General features: G+C 47.4%; 1 protein-coding gene across 4 annotated transcripts in view; it reads left to right on the top strand.

The window, feature by feature from the left end:
* Positions 1 to 538: 538 nt before the first annotated feature.
* The window catches only part of ARNTL (aryl hydrocarbon receptor nuclear translocator like), a 104,581-nt gene continuing 79,871 nt past the window's right edge, over positions 539 to 25,248 (top strand). For 2 of the 4 annotated variants that reach the window (XM_029207354.1, XM_029207348.1), the window contains exon 1: positions 546 to 656. The gene's annotated coding sequence lies outside the window, so the exon portion shown is untranslated. Of the gene's footprint in view, positions 657 to 22,717; positions 23,071 to 25,248 lie in introns of those variants that run through there. The other 2 variants (XM_029207349.1, XM_029207350.1) reach the window with 2 other exon arrangements.

Genomic DNA, 25,248 nt, shown 5'->3' on the forward strand with positions numbered 1-25,248 from the left:
GTCCCGAGTGAAAAAGGGCGAGGGGGAGTAAGAGCCCTGAGCCAGAAGCAAGTCAGGGACCTAGAGAAAAGGGACATCGCAGGCGACTGTAAGGAGTGCGGCGTCTGCACCCGCAGTGGCCAAGGCTAGCGGGAGACCTGAGGGGAGAGAGGACAGGGGCGAGGAAATCCAGGGAAAGCGCGCGGATTGGTCCTCTCCTTGGGGCGTGCGCTTCTGTGCGCCAAGCGATTGGTGGCGGGAAAGTAGCAGGTAAACCGGCCCCCGCCGCCTCGCCATTGGTCAGCGGCCTCTCTAGCTGCCACACAACTGGCCAGCAGGCCGCCGAGCCGCGCGCGGATTGGCCGGGGGCGGCCGCCCAGACCGGCTCCCTTCGGGCGCTAGGATTGGCTGGCGGGAAGAGGCAGGTATCCGGGCTCCGCGACTCCTCCATTGGTGGGCGGGGAAGGGGGGTTGGGCACAGCGATTGGTGGGCGGGGGGCCGGGCCTGGGCCGGCGGGGAGCGGATTGGTCGGAAAGTAGGTTAGTGGTGCGACATTTAGGGAAGGCAGAAAGTAGGTCAGGGACGGAGGTGCCTGTTTACCCGCGCCGGACTCACCGCCGCCGCCGCCGCGGGATCCGAGTGGGGGCGCGGGTGCGGGCGCTCCCGGCGAGCCACGGTGAGTGTCGGGCTGGCCGCGGCCAGCGGCGCGGCCGCGGGCACCCCGTCGGGGCCGTTAGCACCCTGGCAGGCGCGGCGCCTCAGCCGCCGCCCGGGGCGCAGCCCGGCCGCCGGGGAGCCCTGACCGACGTGCCCGCTGCCGGCCTTAAAGGGCCCGTGCCCGCTCCCTGCCCCCACCCGGGCCGCGGGGAGGCTGCGCTCCTTAAAGGCGCCGCGCCCGTCCGCCCCCATCCTCACTCGCGGGGGTTGGCGCTGCGGGGTAGAGCGGGCAGAGGTGCCGCAGGCGCCCTTAAAGGGACCGGGAAAGAGTCTGCGGGAATACCCACCTCCCCTCTGCGGGCATCGCTACCTGACCCGGGGGGTGGCGGGGAGAGGAGGTAGGAGCAGCCAGCTGCCTCTTAAAGGGACAGCTCCACCCTTTGGGAGCAGTGACCCGGCTGAGGGCGAGTCCTAGGATGTATCCCTGGAAGGTTCGGGGACCCCCGAGGCGACCATCCTTGACGGCTGCACCCCAGGGGCGTTGGGCGAGAGATGCTGCTTCTGCTCTTCCTCCGCCTCCTCCACTTCCCTTTCGGGAGCCTGCGGGGCTGGGTGGGGGCGGGGAGGGCGTCTCCGCCGGGCTTGGGGAGTCCGAGCCCCCCGTTGCCCCTTCGGCCTTGTCGCGGGTGCTGCCGCTGCACCCGGGTATTCCCCGCCGGAGATGCGGCCGACCCCAACCTGCGAACTTTCGTCCGGCCTGCGCCATCTGGGTCCTGGGCAGCCCGGGGAGGATCCCCCTTGGGTCTGCGAGCAGGTGCTCCACGGCACGGGGATGTCGCCCGGCGCCCAGGTGTGGGCCCGCCGCCCGCCCTGGAGTCCTGGAGACCGCAGCGAGGCTGGGTTTAGCACGGGGTTTGACAGATGTCAAAGAAAAAGCTTCCCGCTCACGATTGCCGGACGCTGACAGCCAAGAGAGCTCTTGTTTGCTCAGAGGAATAAGTGGAAGAATAGAAATTAATGCCGACCTTGTGGGGCTCGAGTCAGTCACCCCGAGGGGTCGTGGGAACCGGCTGCGGAACCGAGGGCAGGCGCGGGGGAAGGAAAGGCTGCACTGGACATGGGCGTCTGTTGTCAAGTTTGTGCGGGCCGGTGGGGTATCAGGCTGTCCCCCCTCACCTCACCTTTCCCATCTTCTTTTCCCTCCCCTGCCTCGGCCCCTTCCGAGTCACCTAGTGTTGTTTTGGCACTTTTGCGCGTGCTGTCTCCTCTCCCTGCTTACATAGCTACTCCTCGGCAAGGAATTATTAGCCAAGTTTTATCACTCAGCTTCCAGAAATTAGATTCGAAGAAGCATTTCTTGACCGTACGTGTATTTCCAGGATCTTCGTTTTTTAAAAAATCCATAAAAGCTGCCCATTAGCTGCATCTAGTTTCACACAGTGCTTGCTTGTCATTTGTCCTCCTGACATCTGCTGCTGTTCCTTCCTTTAATCTATTTTTATATGGCAACTATTATTTTAATTCTTCTTGTCTCATTGATATCAGGATCTGTCAATTGGGTTGGTGGAGTTTTTAATTAATGTACTGGTTGAATCATGAGCTTAAAATAATCATTGCTGCTCCTGAGCAGTTTTGAATAATCTCATGCTCTCCGTGCTTGCAAGATTTTAAAAAGAAAAAAAAATCACTGCTGTTAAACTTGATTTCCATATCAATGAAACTCTAAAATATTTTTTTAACACAAAATTGAATCTTTCACTCCATGCTCTGTTACTGAATTCACTTTACTAATAAGTCTTTAAAACACTTTGTTGAACATATTTAGAAGGCTTTAAAATCTCCTGGGCAGGATTTGAAATTGTCTGTATTATCTAAAGCTGGATCTGTAGGGGCATTTTTGGTTTTGATTGTAGATGTAGCCAGTGCATACTAATAGTAAGTTAAAACTATGGTTAAATTTATACCTTATTCCAACCCCTAGAGTTTAGAAAGAGGGAAAGAGAAAGGAGCAGGTGTGGTAGAAGAGCACTTGTTTGAGAGAATCTCCTGGTTCTAGCCCAGACTTGGGCTTTCATGGCTGTGCTACTTGGGGCAAGTCCCTGAACCTTTCTGAGTTCTACTTGCCTCAGGTGGAAGGTAAGGCAGTTGAACTAGGTGATCTCAGAGGTTCCTGCTGCTCTAAAGTTCTGTGCATCTCTAAATATTTAATACAGCTGAATTCAGGTTGGTATTTACCTGCTGGAGCCTCCAGAATATCTGAGCTGAAGTCCTATTTTCTTGGGAAACTTAAACAGATCAACAGATGGTGTTTTAAAGAATCCATTTCAAATGATTTATAAAATGATGACTACTCAGGAATTTGTCTGCTATTTGCAGAAGAGGTTCGCCTACCACAGAGAGGAAAAGGAAGTGGCCCTACTTTCAGATTTATCACTCCATACCAACGATCTCTACGCAGTTTATATACTAAACAATGGACAGGCACTGTAGAAAGACTTGTTAACAAAATGCATAAGCATATGTAAAAACGAAATATTCTGTATCTCTCTTTGGTATAAGGGTTGCCTTCCTTCTATGGGCTTTCTTCTATTTATGAGTCCATCAACTCATGGTGGTTGGAGAAAGTCAAATATTAAAGAAACAGTTTCTGCCCCATATGATGTTACAGTCATAGGTAGTGATTTTCGTTAACATCGTGATAGCAGTTGCAGGGAAGTAATTTTTTACTTCCTTTTTAGACCTCGAGGTTTAGTTAGGAGCCTGGAAATACAGGTATGTCACCCTTCTCCACAGTCTTTTCTCTCATTGCCACTACATCATAATACCCAGACTTGCCCCAGACACCCACCCTGGCTTTTCTCCTCCCTCTGTCTCTAAACAAGACCTGCCCTGACTTAAGCTCCCTCAGCATCTCTTCCTTCCGGCTCAGAATGTCTTGTCCCTTTCCCCCATCTCTCCTCTTTTCCTCCCAGTTTGGAAAAAGCAAGTGAATTTCTCCCCTGTTCCCTCTTCTTAGACCCTCAATTTGGGCAGGAGCCTGGTATCTGGTAGCAGGACCTGGGACTTGGGTTGGGTGGTGTGTCCTTGGACAAGTGCTAGACTCCTCTGACTGCAGGCTCCTCCTCTGTGGTGTGATGAAGGAGCCTGCCTCCTACAGTCCCTGTGAGCATCAGGGGAAATGATGTGGGTAAAACGCCTGGCACACAGGAAGCCCTCCCTCAGTGTCTGCTGACACTCCCTCTCAGTGCTGCCAGGGTCCTGTCGGTCCTGTCACGGGAATATCCTTCGTGCTGTTTGCCCTCAGTCTCCTTACCAACCCTAGAAAAGCCCTTGTCTTGATTGAGGAGGGAAGGATGGAAGGGGAAGAAACAGGGCTGCTGTGGGCCACTGTGCAGTGGGCAGCTTTCATGTGTCTGCACTTGGTGCCCCTGGGTCCCCTGTCTCGCTCCCCTCCCTGCCTGGCAGCCTCTCCCAGGGCTGTGAACGGTCACCCCCTCCACTCTCATCGGCTCCACTCTTAGCTCCTGCACCCTCTCTACTATCCTTCTTCATACTTCATCTCAAATATCTGAAAAAACTTTAAGTCTTGAATCCCAGGGCCTCATTCCTAGTCCTAAATTGTTGTTCTTGGTCCTTTTGCAGCTTATACCCACCTGTCTTTCCCTCCTTTTTGAAATCTTCTCCTCCCTCAGCCTTTAGGTCACATTGCTTTCTTGGTTTCCTTCCTGCACACCCTAAAAGTAGGTGTCTTTTTGGGCCTCTGCTCTTCACACTAGCCCAGTGGGCTCAGGTCCCCTTTCCAGTCCTGATGTGTCTCTCCTGCTTCAGCTGCTAGCAGGTCCATTGTAGACATTCACGGCAGCCTATTGCCAGCATCCGTGGCCTTGGAGTTACAGGTTGCAAACTGCTTGCAAGCATGGTCTCATTTCATCCTCATGACAGCTGTACCCCTTCACCATCAGGCTGTCCTGAGAGGGACTTTGGTTGGGTGGTTAAAAGCCCAGACTTTGGAGCCAGATTTTATATCGTAACTGTTTCTTACTAGGTTTATGACTTGTGGTCAAGTTGCTTTGCTCTCTGTGTCTTGGCGTTCTCATCAGTAAGACTGGAATCACTTTAGTCCTTACCTCAGAGTGTTGCATTGTGGATTCAATGAGTTAAAGAATTAAAAATACATGAAGCTCTTCATGGAACATAATAAACGTTCATGGATGTTAGCTGTCAGTCTTGCTGCTCCTTCTTGCGTCTCCACACGCAGCCCGCCTGGCTGTGTGCACTGGACTGTCCAGTCAAGCTGAAGAGCTGTCCGCTCCCTGGACCAGCCCTTGGCCCGTTCTATGCCTCAGCCTTCTCTCATCCAAATCTTACTCTTCTTTAAGACCCAGCTCAAATGCTTGGTCCTCCTGGAGCTATTTCTTCATTTTGTTTTTCTTCCTCCCCACGCTGGGCGGCAGTGTCCCCAGCCCTTGATCTAGCTCTAATTATTTTAGGTACTGCTGCATCCCATATCGTGTTGGGCTGTCTCTGGGAATATCTTACCTGCTGGTTCCAGGCCAAGCACTTTGTGGGGAGTTCATCTTGGTTTCCCCAAATCACAGGCATAGGGAGCCTTCAGGATATGCTTGTCCAATCCCAATTAATGATCTTGAGGAGGAGGAGATGGGGTGGGATAGGCACTCAGGGACTAAGCACATGGAGGGAAGGGGATATACCTGTGGAGAGGTGGGAGCATGAGAGGAGGGATGCAGCAGGGGCACGAGTGGGCGTGGCCATGAGTAGTTAGGTCTGCACGGAAGGAGGGATTGAGTTGGGGACCTAAAGTCGGGGAGATGAGATTGGGTAAGCTTTAGTCATCTTTGCTTCAGGAGAACGTTGAGTGCTGGCACATGATGGGAAATTATTTTTATGTTAGTACATGCTGTCCTTTTAAATAGGGTAAACTCATGCTTATCCAGCCTGGTTAAAGAAGGGGATGGATGGTCTGTCTAATTTAATATTCTGGTTAATACTCTACCCATTAGATTTTGTACATATGCTGAGTAAAACATTTACAAGTACTTATGCTTTCAACTACTGTTTGAAATGTGTGACCTGGGCAAATTAGCTAGCTTCTTTGAGTCTGATTTACCTCATTTGCAAAATAGAAATAATAATAATGATGGTAATGGCAGCTAACATTTATTGAACATTCTCTAAGTGCCAGCAGATATGTTAGTCACCTTATGTTTATTAACTTGTTTAATCCTCATAACAGCCCTATGAGGTAGGTACCATGATTATCCTTATTTTACAAGTGAGGTGGTTTTGTGAACTGCCCAGCTGGTATGGGGTGGAGCCAGATTGGTGCAGGGGGACGGGGGAGGGACGGACACTTCCCAAGTCTGCTGTCTAACCACTGCGGTAGATGCCTGCTGGGAGGAACCACTGGATTTGATCCCGTGTCTGAAGCAGCCAGCACCAGGCCAGGAGCCAGGCAGGCCCGAGGTGATTGGTGACCAGTCTTATTGCTGACAGACATGGTGTATACCTCCTTTTAAGCAGGACTGAAGTCCTCTGTGGTGGGACACAAGGGGTGCACGTCTGGATATTACCCAGGTGTGAGTTACAGGGGCTTGTGAGTGTGCATCTCACATCCTGTTGTACATTTCTGTATCTCTTGCTTCCTCCTGCCTTTCTGCGGCGTTGCTCTGACGTAAGCCTCATGTGGCTCAGCCAACCCCTCCCCAGGCAGCTTGTGTGAGATGAACCTCCTAACAGAACTCCTCACCCACTGCCCCCGCCGGACCATCTGCGGAGAGCGTCACGGGGAGGAGACCTTTTGTAAAGTCTCTCACCTTCTTCCTCTCTCCAGCTTCTTACCCCAAAGACAGATGTCCACAGCCTTAATGTGTACGTATATATAAATATATTTTTTAATGCCAGTTGTTCCCCAAATACATTTAGATAGTAAGGGAAACATTGTTTTATCTCAAGAACCCGTTACATAAAAATGTGTTATATAATGTTCAAATGTATACTGCATGGTGAAATTAGATACTACTTTTTTTTTTCTCAAAGAATAGAAAGATAATAAACACAGGCTATACTGAAGGTAATTAAACTCAGATTTGAAAGGCATGGAAAGACATGCCCTGCCCTCAGAGTTATTGTTTTAAATCTCTGTTCACCTTCTTGAATGCTCCAAGTATAGAATGTTTGGGAAGTTGACCTGAATCTGCCATGGAATGCTACTGTGAAATACTCTGGAAGTCGTCTTTTTTGGGGGGGCGAAGAGGGGGGATGTCTCCTGCTCACTTATATCTCTCTCATGTCTAAGCAGAGGGAAGAGGCTCTTTTTGCCTCCCTCATGCTTAGACCATCAAGGTCATACTTTAACCAGTTTTCTGCTCTACCTTCTACTTCCTCCCACATGATGTGGCCAACTTTGCCTTCCAAGAACAGCCCTGCTGCCAGTGGCCTGTGGTTGACACTCCTGTATCCAGTCTTCCAGGCTCTCCAGAGTCTGACCCTGTTCCCCCTGCTCACCAGCCCTGCTCCCTGCCTCTACCTCCATTTGCAGACCGAGCCCAGTGCCTGGGGTTCAGTTCTGCTTGTCCCTGCCCAGGCCACCCCATGCCCTACTCTCTCCTTCTGTCTGTCTTCCCTCAGCTCTCTCCCTTGACCTGAGAGGCCTCTCTTCTTGGCCCCAGCCTGCCTTGAAACTCCCTTCTTTGTGAAACCTCCTCTGATGACATTTGTCCCCTTTGTGCTCTCTCTCTCACACTTTTTTTACTTTTGATTGCCAGCCATTCATTCAGAAGCATTGGCACTTCATAATTAGCATATTGATCATATCGATTCCAATTAGGATGGTCAGTTCTCTCATTTTTTAATTGTCCTATGAATAATTATCTTGTCCTCACTTCCCACCCTCCAATTCTACTCATTGACTCATTCAGTGAAGTTTATTGGATGCCTGCCGTGTGCATAGCAGTGTTCCAGGCACTGAAGGTATAGCAGTGTTCCAGGCACTGAAGGTACAGCAGTGAACAAAACAGTCCCAGGGGAAGGAGACAGACCGTAAACAGTTAAGCATGTTAACTCCTGGTAGTGCTAGATGCTAGGTAAGCAACCACATAGAGTAAAACAGTAGTGATGATGAAGGAGGTTGCTTTAGCTGGGTCCTCGGGTGAAGAGGTGACATTTGAGCTCAGCTGCAGGAAGATGTGGGGAAAGTATCTTAGGAAGAGGGAACAACCAGTGCAAAGGTCCTGAGATTGGAAGTAGTTTTGTTCTTGAAGTAAAATAAAGGCCAGTGTAACTGGATTTTTAGTTCCTTGAGTTTAGATGTTTTATCCTCCCTGTAACCCTTAGCTCAGTGCCAACAGCCCTGTAAATACTTGCACTCAAAATTGGAGCATTTGCCCTTGGTTATACATTGTACAAATAGCAGTTTACCATATCCTGCTGAGAAGGCTTTTAATAAAACATTATATTGCACATAAACAAATTAAGGGTTTGAAGGGTTTTCTCATAAATATACTCCTAGCATGTATCACTAACTATTACTGGTTTTGTTTTGTTTTGTTTTGTTGTGGTACGTGGGCCTCTCACTGTTGTGGCCTCTCCCGTTGCGGAGCACAGACTCCGGACGCGCAGGCCCAGCGGCCATGGCTCACGGGCCCAGCCGCTCCGCGGCATGTGGGATCCTCCCGGACCGGGGCCTGAACCCGCGTCCCCTGCATCGGCAGGCGGACTCTCAACCACTGCGCCACCAGGGAAGCCCTATTACTGTTTTAATTATGTCTAGTGCAGAGCTTCAGACTTCAGAATTCTGTTTTATATGCACAGCCATCTTAAAAACAGATTTTGTGTCAAAAGTTCATTTGTAAGGCATTTGATGGAAACTTGGGATAAATTTTTCTATAGAAAAAAATGAACTAAATGGTGGTTTGGTTCCCAGGCAAGCCCACAAAAGCCGTTTAGTGCTGACTCTAGCTGAAACCATACTATTTAGTACTAAAGCGTTATCAGCATTAATTAAGCCTTCTGAAGCTAGACCCCCATCTATATAGCATTAAAGGTCATTTACTACTAGCGTTAATGGGACCCATTTACCTAAGTCACTTCTCCTACTATTTTTCTAGTCTGACAAAAAGGTTTATAAAAGGGATTTTTGCCTTTGTGCCTTTAAGATTTCATTTCATGTGTTATAAATGAGACAGTGGTGTGGAGAGTGGGGAAAACTGCGGGCTGGGAGCTGGGAGAGGCCTGGGCTCCAGTCTTTGCCAGCCACTGACTTGCTGAGTAACTTTGAGTAAGTTGCGCTCATTGAACTTTGATTTCTCAGGTCCTTCTTGGCTATAAAATCCTGTTTTCTCAATGTCACGGGAGAACATGCATGTATTTCATTGTTCAAACCTGCCCTCCAGTAGCTACCTCCACTTTCGTTTTGAAGAAGTAGGTGGCACACAAACAATGAGGAACTCAAGAAGTTCCCATGTGTGGTACCCAACAGTTATGCCTTCAATATGAACCTTGATTTTAATCTGCTATCTCTCTTGACGAGTTGAAAGAAATTTTGTCCTAGAACTTTTGGTCCAGATAAGATTCCTGTGTTCTTCATCAACTTATCTTCCATGTAATTATGTAAATCATTTTTTCTTTTTAACTCTTAGGGATAAAAATGGTGACTCTGGTTTGTTGCTTTTGAAATATACTTATAAGTGCCCTTAGGGAATGGAACGAGTTTGCAGGAGGGAGCAGAGCTGAAGGAGTGTGGGATCAAAAACAATTTTAAATGTTAAATGCAAAGCTATTTTCAGTATCCTGCTGGAGGAAAAAAAAATTTTTTTTTTTTTTGAGACTTTAGATTAGAAGAGGTTCCTGCTCCAAAGGAGAAGAGCTTCAGGTTTTGCAGTGGTGAAAACTACCCGATCCTTTACCTACCACCCCTCCCTTCCTGCTCTCCCACCTCTGAGTTGTTTTTGGCCTCAAGAGCCACATTTGCTATTTGAGAGGTTTGATATTTAAGCAATGCTAGTCTCAGAGCTCAGCTGGGACTTAGGGTGTTAGAGGCTTAGAGTTCAGCTGTCTTAGGGTGCAGAGTGCTACATGGCGAACTTCCCCAGTAGATTCTAGAATGAGGGAAGCCTCATTGGGAGTGACAGTGCACTTTGAGCTCTGCCTCTGTTTGGTTACTTGTGAATAGTATGTTTCATTTTTTTCTTTTTCCGTTACTTGAAGGCATAACAAGAGGAGTTGGTGCAAGAAGTTGTTGCTCTGCGGATTTCACTTGGGAGCTAGAGGGTGGCATTATACCTAGCGTTCCTCCTTAGATCCTGGAACACTGGCAGGAGTTTTGTCTGTTTTTTTCTCTGCTGTATCCCCAGCAACTAAGACAGTGTCTGCACAGAGTAGTCAATAAATTGTTGCTGAGTGAGTGAGTGCAGCTTGGGAAAACCTCAACTTTCCCACCCTAACAGTATATAGGCTCACGTGCTTGGTCTTGCAGTGTACTTTGGATTTTAGGATACTGTTTCCTTTTGCCACCTGTGTTTTTCTTATTCTTCAGGTTGGCCAGATATCAGTATCTTTTATTGATGATCAGGACTTAGCTGGCCATGGATGTCCCTGCCCTGCTGATGTTCATCTTTATGTTATCTTTAATTGGCTCCAAAGTACAGCAAATCAATAGCTGAGCCACATCAACTAAAAGAAAACCTACTGCATATTTCTTTGGGTGTAGTACTATACATTTCTTTATTCAGTCAACAAATACCTGAAGGGCAATATACCAGGCACCATGGAGACCCAGAGGAAGAACAGAAATAGTTGTTGTGGCCAAGGAGCCTGCAGTTTTATCTGCAGATGGATAAACCAAGGCCACATATAATGCCAATAAAGTGGTCTAGACGATCTATAATTGCTACAGGAATTCAGAGACTAGAGAGTTCTTTGTGAGTTGCCACGTGAGGGAGGAGGCTTCATGGAAGTGACCAGATTTAATCCAGACTTTTTAAGGATGTGTAGAATTTTGATTCACAGAAAAGGGTAGCACAGGTATTTCCAGGGAGCAGGTGGGTGGGAACACATCATAATTAAAAGCACAGAGGTAGGAATGACCAGCTTTTATTCAGGGACACAGCCTTGCCTAGAATGGAGGGTTATTCATTTCAGACGATAATAATTGCTAATATAGAGAGAGTTCTTATGATGTCCTTAGCACTTCACATATATTACCTGATTTAATGCCTACAAAACCCCATGAAGTAGGTACAATTATTAGCATCATTTTAGAAATGAGGAAATTGAAGCACAGAGTTATCCAGTAACCTGCCTAAGGTCACATAGCTAAGAAGCAGTGGATCCAGGTATAAAAACCAAGCCATGGAGACTCTTGACCAGTGGAATCCTCTGTCTCCCACTGTCCTCCAGATGCAGGATTTGGGCTTGGCTGCGGGTTTTAGAGTCATGAGCTGGAAGTGGACAAGACTCTATTTAGTCCAATCCTTAGTTTTGTAGAAGAAGAAACTCAGCAAGGTTAAGTGGCAAGTCAAAGTTTACCTAGTGAGGTAGAGAGTGGTAAAAAACCACTGAAGTTGTTTTATTCTGATTATGATTTTAGTGATGGGAAATGATGCTCCCTAAAGCATTAGTCCAGTGTGAATGTTCCAGCTGGATTGGAGCAGAGGGACTAACCGCAGCAGAGACCTGCTATGAGGCTACTAGCTGAATCCAGACAGAGATTCATCTCAGCGGAGCCAGAACTGGGAATTGTCAGTTATGTTAATCGGCATGGCTGTTTTCAGTTGCCCTTTAGAATTCTAGAGTGTGGGGAACATCTGCTTGTGTGAGTGGCTTTTAAGTATGTGAATCTGCACTGTACTGGAACCGAGACACCTTGGTTAATGAATTCTTGAGAAGCAAAGCACCATTATGGCAGTCAAACGTTTAAAAACAAATACCCACATTTTCCAGAAAGGTTCCCTAATTGGGAACCGGATAACCTGCGTTCTAGACTGTTTCTGCCACTCACACAGCAGATAGCTTAAGCCAAATAACTTAATGTCTCAAACTGTGGCTGATGCCTTATCTGTGGAACAGGTATAACAATTCCTGTCCAGCCCCTTACAGTGTGGTTTTGATGCTGGAGTGAGATAAGGAAAGAGTAGGGGTTTGGGAAGCGGTAAAGTTGCTCCCTGGTTGTAGGGAGTAGCAGCCGTGGTGTTAATAGTGAAGGTGTACTAGCCTTTCAGGGAGAGCCCGGAGGGCACCGAGGTAGTTCCCCTGCCTCCAGGGTGTGTTTAGGGATGTGGCGCTGTCCACCAAATGGGTGCTGACTAGCCTCATTTTGCTGGTGTAGGGCCGTGTTTTAAAGATGATGATATATTGCACCTTGAGAGATGGGGGGCCAGCCTCGGCATAGATAGAAAAGTTAGACACAGACATCCTAGTTAATCTCTTCTCCTCTGTGCACACCTCTCAGGCTAGTGATGGACACTTATGAACCAGAAAAACAAGTGTCAGGATCTAGCCAGCTGGCCAGCTGGGCATTCTTAGACGTTTCACCTATCCTGGGGCAATAGGAAGAAGTCCAGAAGAACCTTGATTGGTTTGGGGAATTAGTGGGTGATTCAGCATGCTGTCCAGGTAGTACTTGGTTATAAAGCTTGTAGCAAAGTCTTTATATGAAGGACTATAGATTTGCCAAATCTTAATTACTGTTAGTATTGCATGATGTACTTATTATTCATAATAATTATTATAGCAGTACTTAACCTTCGAGTGTTTACCATTCTGCCGAGAACTATGCTAAGTGCCCACATGGCTTTTCCCATTTAGTACTCACAGTAGCCCTGTGGGGTGGGCACTGTCAGTCCCACTTTCTAGTTAGGGAGACTGAGACCCAGTGCCTTTGATGGTACACAGTGAGTGGAAAAGCCATGATTCAAACCCAGGACAGTCTCACTCTGGAGCCTGCACTCTTACCTTATGCATTCTTCTTCCTCCCTTTTCCTGTGACCCAAAAATGCTTTCTGAATCTGGTTTTGAGGTTTCTGACAGCACAGTGGGTCTTTGGAAGGCATTTTTGGTTGATAGTGGCCATGTCTCTCCCTCCTTCACGGCCATGGCTGACATCTAGCAGCTCTTGCCGGCTTCCCTGTGGCTTGTGAGCAAATGGATGGCAAGGATGAATGCAGCAGATTGACTAACGCTTGCCAGCTAGTGCCTATGGGGGGATTTTAAAGAGGGAAAGAGAGGACTACGAAAGAATTGCTCTGGGTCAGTTTTTCAAAAAGTGGCTGGGTAGTTGGTAGTCTGCTCCCTTTTCACGTTGATGCTCGTCAAAATCTCACAAAAGCCTTTCCCGAGGTCACGGTCATGATAACAACGCCATCCACCTTTCATGTGTGATTTACAAAGTAGTTTTTACATGTATTGTCTAGTCTTCACCACTGCCTTATGAGGAGAGGAGTTATAAAGACTCATTTTGCAGGCTAGAAATACCTATAGAATTTAAACTACTGTTCAGGGTCCCAAAGCTAGTCAGTGTCAGAGTCAGGCTTAAACACCACTTTTCTGACAACTTCTACTTTCTTCCCAAGTTCCTCTTTGCTTACTCTGTTGAAGATGTTCTTAAGTGTTCTGATTTACTATATTCAGAGGTCAGCAGGAATTATTGAAGTAAAGTGCTACAAACTACACTGTTACTGAATCAGAATAAATGAAAGGTCATGTGATTGGTTATTGTGTTAGGTTTAATTGATTTGCACCTACTTTTGATGGTACAGGACACACAAAGATCTTCTGCGGTATATTATTGGACCAGCAGCCCTTCTAGCTTTAAAAGTCCCAAGGCTTTAATAGACACTAAAACATGGAGTTTATGTAATTCCTTTAAAAAGTTGACCATCGAGTTCTTGGTTGGGAACACAAGCTCTTATTATCACATTGTTTCCATGGAGAAATGAGCCTTGATTCACATGATTTCAGCTCTTGGTGCCTTTTCTAGGAATGGAGTAAACTGCTGTAGGAGAGAGAACTGGTGGTGTTATCACTTAGAGCTGTCTCCCCTCCTGTTACTATAGGAGGCTGGTTTGCTTTTCTGGGCCCTCTCAATTTTCCTGTGACCTGAACATAAATCATCTTGGAGATCCTGTTAATTTCATTTTTGAAAAGTTTTCCATGAAATAAACCTGAATGGGATACTTTCTTATATAGTTTTGAACATCCCCTTTAAGGTATTTAATTGGCGACAAGGGGCTTTGCTAAGAGAATGTAGAACTGATCTCACTCAAGCTTCTTGTATTAGATGGGACACAGAGCAAATTCCTGTATTAGGGAGCTCCACAGACACATTGGCTGAAATTGGGTGGAAACTGATTTCTTTCTCATGTACCAGTTTAGAGTAGATAAGGGTCCAGGCCTTCTGTCTTCAACACGTGGCTTCCACTTGGTGGTTGAAGGTGGAAGCTTCAGTTTTTACTGTCTCCCAGGGGAAAGGATCAGGGAGTAATACATGCAGTCGTTTTAAGGGCAAGACCTGGAAGTAGCACATTCTTTTATCCCATTGGCCAGAACTTAGTCCTATGGCTACATTTCGCTGCAAAGGAAGCTGGGAAATATCTTCAGTTGGGAGGCCATGAGTCCAGCAAAATCTGTTTTTCAGGGTGGAAAGGAGACTGAACACTGGGGGAGGCTAGCAGTGTGCTACACTGTAGAAGAGAGTAAATAGGATCTGAAACTCTTGCCAGGAAAGCTGGAAAGATGCCTGAGTCCAGGGTCAGAATCTAAGAAGGCTTCCAGAAACCAGGACACGTACAGCCATCTAGAAGTCAGGGCAACTCATTGCTCAGAAACGGGGCACTGGATGAAGAGTCAGAAAACCTAGATTTGAGTCTAGCTCTTCCATGTCATAACCTGGGGTAGAATACTCCAATGAACGTTTGCCTTATCATCTAGAACATGGGAACAATGGCGATGACCTTTCTGTCTCCCAGGCTTAATGTGAGGGTGATGGATGGGGAAGTGCTCTGCAAACTGCAGCTCCATGGAAGCGGGCACAGCGTCTGTGTTATTCAGTGTTGTTCACCTTTGTGTCCAGAGCACCCAGCCCAGTGCCTGACATGGACACGTTTGTTGAATGAAGTGTGAACTGTTATGAGAGGTGAAAAAAAAAATGCCTTGTGCTAAGGAGCTCTTGATCCTGGATAGTCTTCTCTGCTAGGTGGAAAGGTTCTTCTACTCTTCACTGGCCAAGGCCTTGGGCCTACATGTAAAACCACATACCCCACCAGGATGCAGGCAGACATCAGGGCAGCTCCCAGCCGGGTAGCACATGACACATATGTCCTTGGCAAGGCTGTTTGCTTACTCCACAGTTTAGGTCACAGAATACAACAAAATTGGAGATAAGACTTTCGTTTGGATGTCATGGTCCGTGAATGAGAACTGATCATCTTTAAATGGTTTGGTTCACCTGCAGATTGGAAGATAAAACTTTCCCAAGACCATTAAGACTTGATTTTTTGCTTCAAAACAATAAGATACAGTTATAAAATTCTTCTGTTGATTTGAAAAATGTGTGGCTTGTTCAAAATATATTTCTTGAAAATATGATATAGGTAAGAGAATACAAAGATGAGTTTAATCCTTCTATCTTATGGGCCATTTTTGTCTCAGCTGTAGTGATTTTTTTTTCTTTTGCTAAGGAAATGGGGGTTCAGTGGAATAATCACTTTTATTTTTAACTTCATGAAGGGTTTCTTTTATTCATTTTGTTATTTAATTTGTTTATTCACTAAGGGTAAACTTCTTTCTTGGAAACCAATGGAGTGCTTTTAAGTGAACTTTACTGGAAGAGGGCAGGAACTGAAATTATATTCACCGTGTGCACTCAACTCTGTTAAAATTTCATTCATAGAAGGAGGGAAATGCACCAGTGTTATCAGTGGTTCTCATCTTGTGGAATTAGAGGTGATTTTCATTCTCATCTTCTTCTCTGCGGTTTCCTATTTTTCAACAATGAGCATGTATTACTTTTATAATCATAAAAGGCCAGTTAAAAATTAGTCCCACAAATTAATACTCTCCAGCCAAATCAAGAATCTTTATTTTTGGCAACCTGGCCTGGGTTTTAAACCATCATGTTAACTCAGACCTATCCAAATTATTTTCTGACTGAGGCATTTAGGAACTTGTTATAAAGAGGATGTTTTCCTTTTGGAAATTAATGTAGAAAGCTAAATGTTTATAACGTGTTAGGAAAGATGTCCTGAGTAATGCTCCTCCTGGAATTTGACTAGCCTTTATTACAGTCACTTAAGGAAATGAATTTTGCAGGTTTCCCCTTCGCTGTGTGACTTGTTTTCCTTTATCCTGTACTCCTGTGTCCCTCAGGTACCTCTGGCTCTATTGCCCTGGGATTGTGTGACCTTGTCCTTTGTTCTCACAGGACCCTTCCATTTCTAGTGTCCCCTCCATCTGTTCATGACTTTGTAGTTTTGGTTGTGGCTTCTTCCCACCGACATTTTTATAGAATGCAGAGGGCACATTGTTGTCCTTTTCCCCGTAGCAGCTTCCCCCTTGTCATGGCTCAGGTGAGTGGCCTGAGCAGTGCTTCTGGGGTGCGGTGAGGAGGAGGGGTCGGGACTGCAGGGAAGGGGTGGGGGCCCCGCGCTGGCCGAGAGCTTTGGGGGAGGCACTGGGCCATCCGTCCAGCACTTAGCCCACTCCTGGCAGGGCAGGCTCAGGCACAGCTCTTCGAGATGACTGCTTGGTGTTTGAAGCCAGGCAGTCTCCGAGCCATGCATTCGTTTGCTATGATCCTGCAATGTGGCAGCCACTGTTCTAGATGCTGGCTGGGGGCACAGCGATGAGCAAGGCAGGCCTGGCCTCTGCTCCCATGGAGCTTTCATTCTGGTGGGAGAGAGAAGCAGTCCACGGAGAAATAAATGATAAAGATAATTACAGATTGTAAGAGTGGCCCCAGAGGTGGTTACATGCGCCCATTTGTAGTGGAGCAGGGGGACCAGAGTTGGAAAGCTTCCAAGGCCTGGCTCCTGCTATGTCCTCGGTACTTTCTGGCACAGAGGGGTGAGATCAAGGAGACCTCTGAGCTGCTTCTCCCATTCAGTCAGCCTGGGCCAGCCGGGATCTACAGGTGGAGAAAGCAAAAGCTGAAGGCATGAGCCAGGGGCCGGCTCTCTTGGTCCCTCCACCTGCCCGTCTCTGGACTGCCCAAGGTGCATGTCTATCTTTTCTGAACAGTGATGAGCCAGTTTGCACATAGGGGTCTAGATTTGTGCATGCCACAGCTTTGTCTAAAGATAAGCTTATATTCTCTCCCTAATTTCCAACTTTTAATGAGGACCAGCTTCTCATTGTCCCTCCAGTGGGACATTGGGCTGTTACCTTCGGGCAAGTAGTTTTCATTAGCTTCACCCTGCTTCCCCATCACCCAGCCACCCCCAGTCCTTTCGCTTGTGCCTGAGTCTGACCTTTGCATGTATTTGGAAGAATTCACTGAGCTGTTGCCCTTTCTGAAACTCTTGATGACCAGCTCTCACAGGACCTTTTCGCCTCATCTGCTTGGCTTTTGACTGCCCAGAAAAGCTTGGCGTTGGTCAAATAAAAGTAATTTTCCTGAACTCCCTTGTTGAGCCCTCTTTTATATTATACTTCTCTGTCAGACTAGGACGCAGCCATTCATCCTGCTCTTCGTGTCTCCTCTTTCCGAGAACCGGGACAGACAGGCCCCTCACCCCCATGGAGACTCAGCCCCCTTCCTCTACAGATATCATGACTGCTTCTCTGACCCCTCTCCTCCCATCTTCCTGCTCAAAGAGCAAAGCCTTTGAAGCTTGCCTCGTACCGGTTTGATGCAGTACAGGAAAACTTGAAGTTATCTGCCTCCTGAAGGGGTCTGGGGACTCACTTGGCTTCCAGAGCTCCCCCCCACCCCTCTCCCACCCACAAACTGTGCCGTTTAACCAGAGAACAAGTCATTCATGCAGTGATCATTTAACACTCCTACCAGGGCCTGCTTGGGAGGCTCTCTGTTACTAAATTCGGTTTTCTTGGGTGGGTGGGTGGGGGAGAGCTTGTTACTATTTTCATTCTTTTGGTGTTGTTACCATTCCTGTAAAAATATACCTACATACATGCAAGTGTATGTGTGTATGTTTATGTATCTCCTTCTACTGATAACAAAGGCTTTGGAAGGAGTTGACCCTCAGAGGGCCTGGGTTTAAACCATGGGAGTGGTAGTGATCCTTGGGAAATAAATCCTTTTGTTCCAAATAGTCGCCGGCTCACATTTGGTAAAGTTTTGTTTCAGCCTTAATTTCATAGTTTTCCCTAGTTTCTGAGATAACTTTGGTCCACTGTATTTAGCCTCCAGAAGAGAATAGTTATTGGCTCCACCCCTTAAATTCACAGATCCGGTGAGGAAGGCCTTTCATTGGCTGCCTAGTGCCCATGACTCTGTCCAGCTCATGCAGCTCTTAGACATCGTCCCCACAGAGAGTGCTGTCCAGAGCTTTGGGAACTCAGAGGGACAAGGCACCTGTTACAGTCTTTCCAGCCCAAGCATATCTGCAGACCTCCTTTTCCTTGGCCACAACGTGGTAAATTGTGTCCAGTTTGCTCTGGAGTAAGCAATTTTATTTAAAAAAATTTAATCTGAAAGTTGCCCCAAGGTTGTCTGAATGCTGCCCTCTCTCCTCGTGTATTTTGACTGGTTAATATGGTGTCCTGGCCACACCTGCTGAGGAGGGATGGAAGAGGTAGCCCTTCCACCTGTTTTGAGACAGGATGGCCTGGATGAGGCTGCAGGGATGAGGGAGTCATCCATTCACTCAGCATCACTTGAGGGTCTGCTGGTCACCTGGCATGAAGGGAAGCCACTGGAGTGTTGAGAGCAAGAAAATAATATCTGATCTATGTTTTTTAAGGACTCTTCTGGCTGCCTGTGGACTGAGGTGGGGATGACAAGCGTGGAGAGGGAGATGGGTTAGGTGGTGGTGGCTCTGGTCCAGGGAGCAATGCTGGCTTGGACACTGCTAGCAGGCTTCTGTGTGAGAGTGGCCAGGGCACAGACAGGCCTTCGCTGACTGCCCTTGCCATTTTCCCCAAGTGTGCAAGCCCTGCCAATCTCCTGTTCTATGACTGATGCTGTTCATTCCACCTGGAATGTACTCATCCCCTGCTTCCCAGTCCTGGCCGATCTGCCACTGCCTGAGTACCTTGGGCAAGTTACCAAATCTCTCTTGAGCCTAATCTCTTCATCTATGAAAGAGTGATCATTGAACCATCCTCGTGGGATTGTGAGGATAATACGATACATAGTTGAGTGTGATTATTGCAGTAGCCTCCGAAGCAGTCTTCTGCTTCCAACCTTGCCTCCTTACTCTGTGCTCTCTGCCCAGTGATCCTGTGCAGAGGGGTTCAGCTCAGGTCATGCCTCCAGTTCAGAACCCTCTTGACAGTGGCTTCTTGTCTCACTCAGAGGAAAAGCCTTCTCCTGGCCCACAGGGCTTCCCAGTACTTCTCTGACCTCATCTCCCACCCCAGGGCCTGGTGAGGATTTGAGCAGACTGGATTCTGCGTAGCGCACTGTGGTGCATGTGAGCAGCGCCCTCCTGAGCTGTGCAGTGCACAACTTGTGCGGCTGTCTGCACTGACCCTGCCTGCCCCTCTCTCGCTTCACTCCAGCCACCCTGGAATCCTTGCTGTTCTTCAAACACGCCAGGCGTGCTTCCTGTCCAAGCTCTTTCCACTGGCTGCCCCTCTGCCTCGAATGCTCTTCCCCCAGATATCCGGATGGCTTGTTCATGCAGCTTCTCCAGGTCTTTTCTCTAATGTCACCTGGTTTAAAGTTGTACCACCCAGCCCACTGCCCCACCCCCACGTTCCCTGTCTCCCTTTCTTGCTTTACTTTTCCTCTTAGTGCTTACTGCCATCTAACATATAATACATTTTACTTATTTATCTGGTTTATTGTCTTCTTTCAGTAGTTCTGAGGGCAGAAACGCGTGTTTATTTTGTTCACTGCTCTACCCGGAGTGCCTAAAACAGTGCCTGACAGGTAGTAGGGGTCCGTAATGAATGAGTGCATGAGTTTGCAGTAGAGCAAGCAAAGTGCTTGGTGCGGTGCTCAGCAGGCAGTCAGCACCCAGTACATGCTGGCGGCTCTTCTGCTCTTGTTGTTGTTGATGACCCCTCAGGAACCGTTCGGCTTTCTCTGAGCCCTTCCCCAGCCCCTTCTCTGTTGAATTGAATCCTGGCTGCCTCTCTTCCTTGCTGTTCTTCCCTCTGTGCCTTCTCTCTCTGGGTGACATTTGTCATGCTGCATTAGAGAGGCTTATCTCACTCTTTTCTCTTTGAGTTTGAATTCCTGCAACGACTGGTACATTTGGATTTGTGTCTTTGTGCCCTGTGCCCACTGGTGGGCACATAGTAGGAGCCCAGGAAGTGCTCATTGCAGGCAGCTGTGGTAGGTGGGATGCTCTCAAATCCATCAGGACCCTTACTAGCTGTCCTGGCTCCAGCATCACTGCCTAATGTTTGCACCCCATCCCAAGGGGGATCAAGGGAGAGTTTGACAACCACTTAAATGATGGAATCTCTAATGGTGTATTTAGAGCAGGTTTGGGGGAAAAGAGGGCCTCCTGTGCATAGTCCTTTGGATGGCAGTGTCTGGGTGACCTGCTTGTTCCATATTTGAGAGCCTGGCCCTTTGGCTACTTAGCCCATGAAGGGTTGGGGTCATTCAGTGGAGACAATGTGAGCAACACCAGTGTGTTTGGAGGAGGCCTGGGAAAATGAGAGAAAGCTTGAGCTGGCGTGTAGGGGCTTTGGGGTAGGGGAGGAGAGCATGGCTTCTGGAGGTGGCATAAGGGACGAGAGGGCAGCCCCTGGCCAGCCTGGGGAGGGGTGTGGGTGCCTTAGGAGGCCTGATTAGGTAGGTGGTGTGGGCCCCTTGAGGGAGGACCTTACATGCCAGACCGGAAGTTTGGCCTCTTGTATTGGCAGGAGGTGTCTAGACTGGGGATTCTGGTAGGGGTATGGGTAGGAATCAAGGGGGACGGGAGATGTGGGGAGGAACTCTGGAGTCTTTTTCTCCTGTCCAGAGATGGAGTTGTCTTGTGGAACCCACAGGTGGCACAGCAGTGCCGGAGGTCATGCCTTTAGGGACCAACATTGACGCCCACAAGGGCAGTGAGCTTCATCTGAACCCACAAAGTACAGGAGGCTGAGGGGTTAGAGGCAAGGGTTTGGCATGGACTGGGGTACAAGAGGGGGCTTTTTCTCTTTGGGGGCAACTGTTGGTATCCTGGGGTCCCTGGGATCTTCCTGCCCTGCTCTGGTTGGTTCACCTGTTCATAAGCCACTGCATCTCTGTCAGCAGCTGGGTGCCGACACTTTGTGCAGGGCCAGTCTGACTCGTCTGTCAGTCTTGTATGAGGTTGCTCTACGGAAGAGCTTTAAACCCAGAGACTGGCAGACTCAGATTCAAGTGTCAGCTCAGCCCCTAACTCTCTGTGTGGCCTTGGCCAAGATACTTGTTCTCACTGGGGCTCACTTTCTTTATCTGCCAGGCTATCAGCAAACAAGCGAAATCCCTGTGTTCTAGGCTAGAGCCCCTTAAATCCCTTCTGCCTTGGGGCAGGATTAGCCTCAGAGGCTTAGGAAGGGCCGAGCCCTCCAGTGGGAGCCTGGTGGCAACACTGTGGAAAGGCCAAGGCTTGACTTTAAGTATCTTAGGGGTTTGAAAATTGTTTTCTCACCCAGAGATTGATTCATTCTGCAATGGAAGGGTTCTCTTCTCCATTCCCCTTGCCTGCTTTGGGATAGAATTCCTGAAATGACCTTGGCTTTGGGGCGCCTTTCCTATCTCCCATTCTATACTCCTAAGTAGGGTCCCTGCCCCATGCCCAGGCTTCACATTTCCCTACCACCAGCCCCTCTGGCCCTGTTTACTGAGATTTTCTCTCAGCTTTCCCCTAATTTTCCTTGCTTCTTACTTCTAACCTGCGACCTAATCTGCCCAGCTGGGGCAACCTTAGTGGCACAAACACATATCCCTACACATTGCATCCCCTTTCCTCTTAAGATGATATCCTCAGCGTTTTTCCATGTGGCTCCCTCATTTTCAGCATGCTTCTTTAAGATGGCTGCATAACTACTATCAAGGGAATGCCCTCAATAAGACGTGAGCTTGTTATGGGGCATTTAGATTACTTCTAATTTTTGCTCTTTCAGCTCATGCTGCATTAAGCCGTCTTTGTGTATTACAGAATCATTTCATTAGTTTGGCATTTATCTAGCTAATGGCAATGGCCCAAGATTAGATGGAGAATCAGAATTTTTTTCTCCAAGAAGAATGAGGATATATTCAAATTTTACTTTACATGCTAGGAAGGTCTTTGTCATGTTTTCCATGAATGAAGAAGCAGGCTAACAGTAATGTGAAACTAGATGTAAGTGAAAGGCTGTGTATTTACAAGTAATACATGGCTTGTTTGTTCTTAAGTGTGGAGGTGAGCCCAGTACATTCTCTTAAGGAGTAATCTACCTGCTCAAATTGAGGAATTATGTGTCCCTATATCTTTGGCACTTTATTTAAAACAGTAACAAAATAAAATAAACAATGATCTCTTCTTAAGGATGTTTTTAAGAAGTAGCCTAAAACAAAAAGTAAATAGGATTTTTGAGGGAAGAAAACATGTCTCCCTAAGACAGAGCGAGCCTGTCGGGAAGTACTCTTAGAAGTGGAAGCAGGTTGCAAACTTGCCAAAAGGTTGGCTTTTTGTTGGCCATTAGGAAATGGCTAGAATGAAACTGAGAAACAAATATGACTGACTTGGTCCCCTGTATTTTTTTTTTTTTTTTGGCTGCACTGGGTCTTCGTTGCTGCACGTGGGCTTTCTCTAGTTGCGGCGAGCTGGGGCTACTCTTCGTTGCGGTGTGCAGTCTTCTCATTGTGGTGGCTTCTCTTATTGTGGAGCACAGGCTCTAGGCATGTGGACTTCAGTAGTTGTGGCTCGCGGGCTCTAGAGCACAGGCTCAGTAGTTGTGGCGCATGGGTTTAGTTGCTCCACGGCATGTGGGATCTTTCTGGACCAGGGCTCGAACCCGTGTCCCCTGCATTGGCAGGCGGCTTCTTAACTACTGTGCCACCAGGGAAGTTCCCCCTGTATTCTTTTTAACCTGAAATCTGTGTTGGCTTTGGGGTGATGGGGGAGCTTCCCCTGTCCTACTGATCTGTTGTTGTTTTAGTCTCTGTAGATTGTTATGTAGACCCAGGCTTTAGGCTCTGCATTTCAGCTTAACCCAGCAAATGTTGACTGAGTCTTTACAGTGTATAAGGTTACAGGAGATAAAAATTTGGGAAGAAAAAACCCAATGCACCACTGTTTCTGAGGAGTTCATGAACTGGGAGTGTGAAGGTAAGACACATCTAAAATTAATGATTATTCAAGCGAGATTAAGAAGAGGGCCCTGGGAGAAGTCCGCCCCACCCTGTTAGAGAAGGGAGGTATTCCATCTCATTGGACAACTGGGGTGAGGGAATATAGAAAGGTGTTAAAGAGTGGTTGCTTTTGTCAGCACCTTAAGGCCTGGCTGAGATAGACATTCCCAGGAAAAGTGAAAGGCCTGAGTAGAGGAAGCGGAGGTGGAAGGACATGGTGTATGTTTGGGGTTTGGCTGAAACAATGGGCTCATGTAATAGTGGTCATAGCTAGCACATTATGGAGTGTATCAGGTGTGAGGCATGGTTCTAAGACCTTTATCTATATTAGCTCATTTTATCCCTGCAGTGATCCAAGTGAGGTCTTTTATAATTGTCTCCATTTTACAGATGAAGAAATAGACATAAAACAATTTATTATCTGTCCAAGACCATAGTGCTGTACAGCTAAGATCAGACCCAGCTGGTCTGGCTCCAGAGTATCTGCTTCTAACCACCAAGCTGTCCTGCCTCCAATATAGGGGAAGAACAGGCACTAGAACCAGAAAGGTGGGTAGACATCCTATCGTAGAGGCTTGGGGTACCAGTGTTTAGAGGTGCAGAGGTGGAAGAGGGGGCCAGAGACGGAGATGAGAGGGATCGCAGTGGTGGGTATGGGGGAGTTTGTGAGAGCTGTGAGGGGCCACAGGAAGAAGGAGTTTCAAAAAGGGGGTTTGTCAGCAAGGCCCAGCACTGCAGAGAGTTCCAGGAGGTGAGATCTGAGAGCAGGTCTGAGCCAGCGAAAGCTGAGAGGGCCTGGGAGAGAGGGGTTGGTCAGGCTGCAGACACAAAGGGCAATGGAAGGGTTCTGCAGGGTTCTGACTGCAGTGCTGCTCACTCCAGGATGCTGTGTATTTTGAAGATGGTGAAGCAGGTGCAGACATTGGCTATGATTGTCTGTGTCCTCTTGTCAGTAGAAAGACGAGAGCATGACAGAGAAGGGCAGGTGAGAGCTGGCACTGCTAATTTGGCAAACTCAGTGGCTTTTCTGCAGCCTAATGATTTCTGAAAGCTATTTGCTATGCTCAGGCACAAGTGTGACTGCCTCATCTGAATGCTGTAGCGATCACTGTTTTTCCTGGAAAATTGGGCCCATGTAGGCTCTGTGTGTCGTTTATTTGAGTTCCATTTTTATAGCCTTATTACCTTGTCCTCATGATGCAAGAGGCCTCTCTTTTCTGGAGCTTTGCTGTGAAAATTGTTTCTTAAAAGGCACAAGGTGATCTCTCATCATTGGGGTTGTGCTCTCTCCAGAGCAGTGCTTTTCTGCAGACTTTTCATCACCCCTGACACCAGTTGTCATGTTTTTCTGATCATTTGCAATTTACTGAGAACTTTTAGGCTGCTCTTGAATTTCACTACCTAGGTGTTTGCCACAATTTCTTCTAGAAGAGTTTGTGCATGTAAATAATCCATTCAGTTTCTTCCTCTCTGATAGGTGTCCCTACCAGTGACTTTGCCAGCACCTGACACCCAGTCTTGTCCTCTGGCCTTGAGTTGACAGTGCTGGTAATTAGCATGTATGGAGCCTGAGCTGTTTCCAGGCACTATACTGAAAGATTTATGTTCATGATCTTAATTATTCCCAGTCCCTATAAAGAAGGTACTGTTACCCCCATTTTACAGTTGAAGGAAATGAGTCTTACAGAGGGAGAGTAACTTGCCCCAGGTCACACAGGTAGTAAATGGCAGAGAGGGCCTCCACCCAGGCCTTTCTGACCTTGGAGCCCATGCAGTCCATTCATTCATTCATTTATTCATTCATTCAACAACATGATTGTCTACAACATTCCAAGCACTGTTCTAGACCCAGGGGATACGACAAAAAAAAAGCAAAAATTCCTGCCTTCAGCTTACATTCAAATTTGGGGAGGTAGAGAAAAAAATAATAAATAAAATATACAGTACGCTATATGGTAATAAGGACTGTGGAGAAAAAGAAAGCAAGGCAGTCAGCTAAGAAGCGTTGGGAGCATTTTAAATAGAGCAATCAAAGAAGGCCTCATTGAGAAGGAGACCAAATTTTTAGGTTGAGTAGCAAACAGCCCCCCAAATCTCAGCATATCAACCCAAGAAAACTTTTATTTCTCATATAGAAAAGTTCCAATGTGGCTGC

This window comes from Monodon monoceros, unplaced genomic scaffold (genome assembly GCF_005190385.1).
Source record: "Monodon monoceros isolate NGI ecotype Baffin Bay Population unplaced genomic scaffold, NGI_Narwhal_1 Super_Scaffold_7, whole genome shotgun sequence".
Taxonomy (NCBI): domain Eukaryota; kingdom Metazoa; phylum Chordata; class Mammalia; order Artiodactyla; family Monodontidae; genus Monodon; species Monodon monoceros.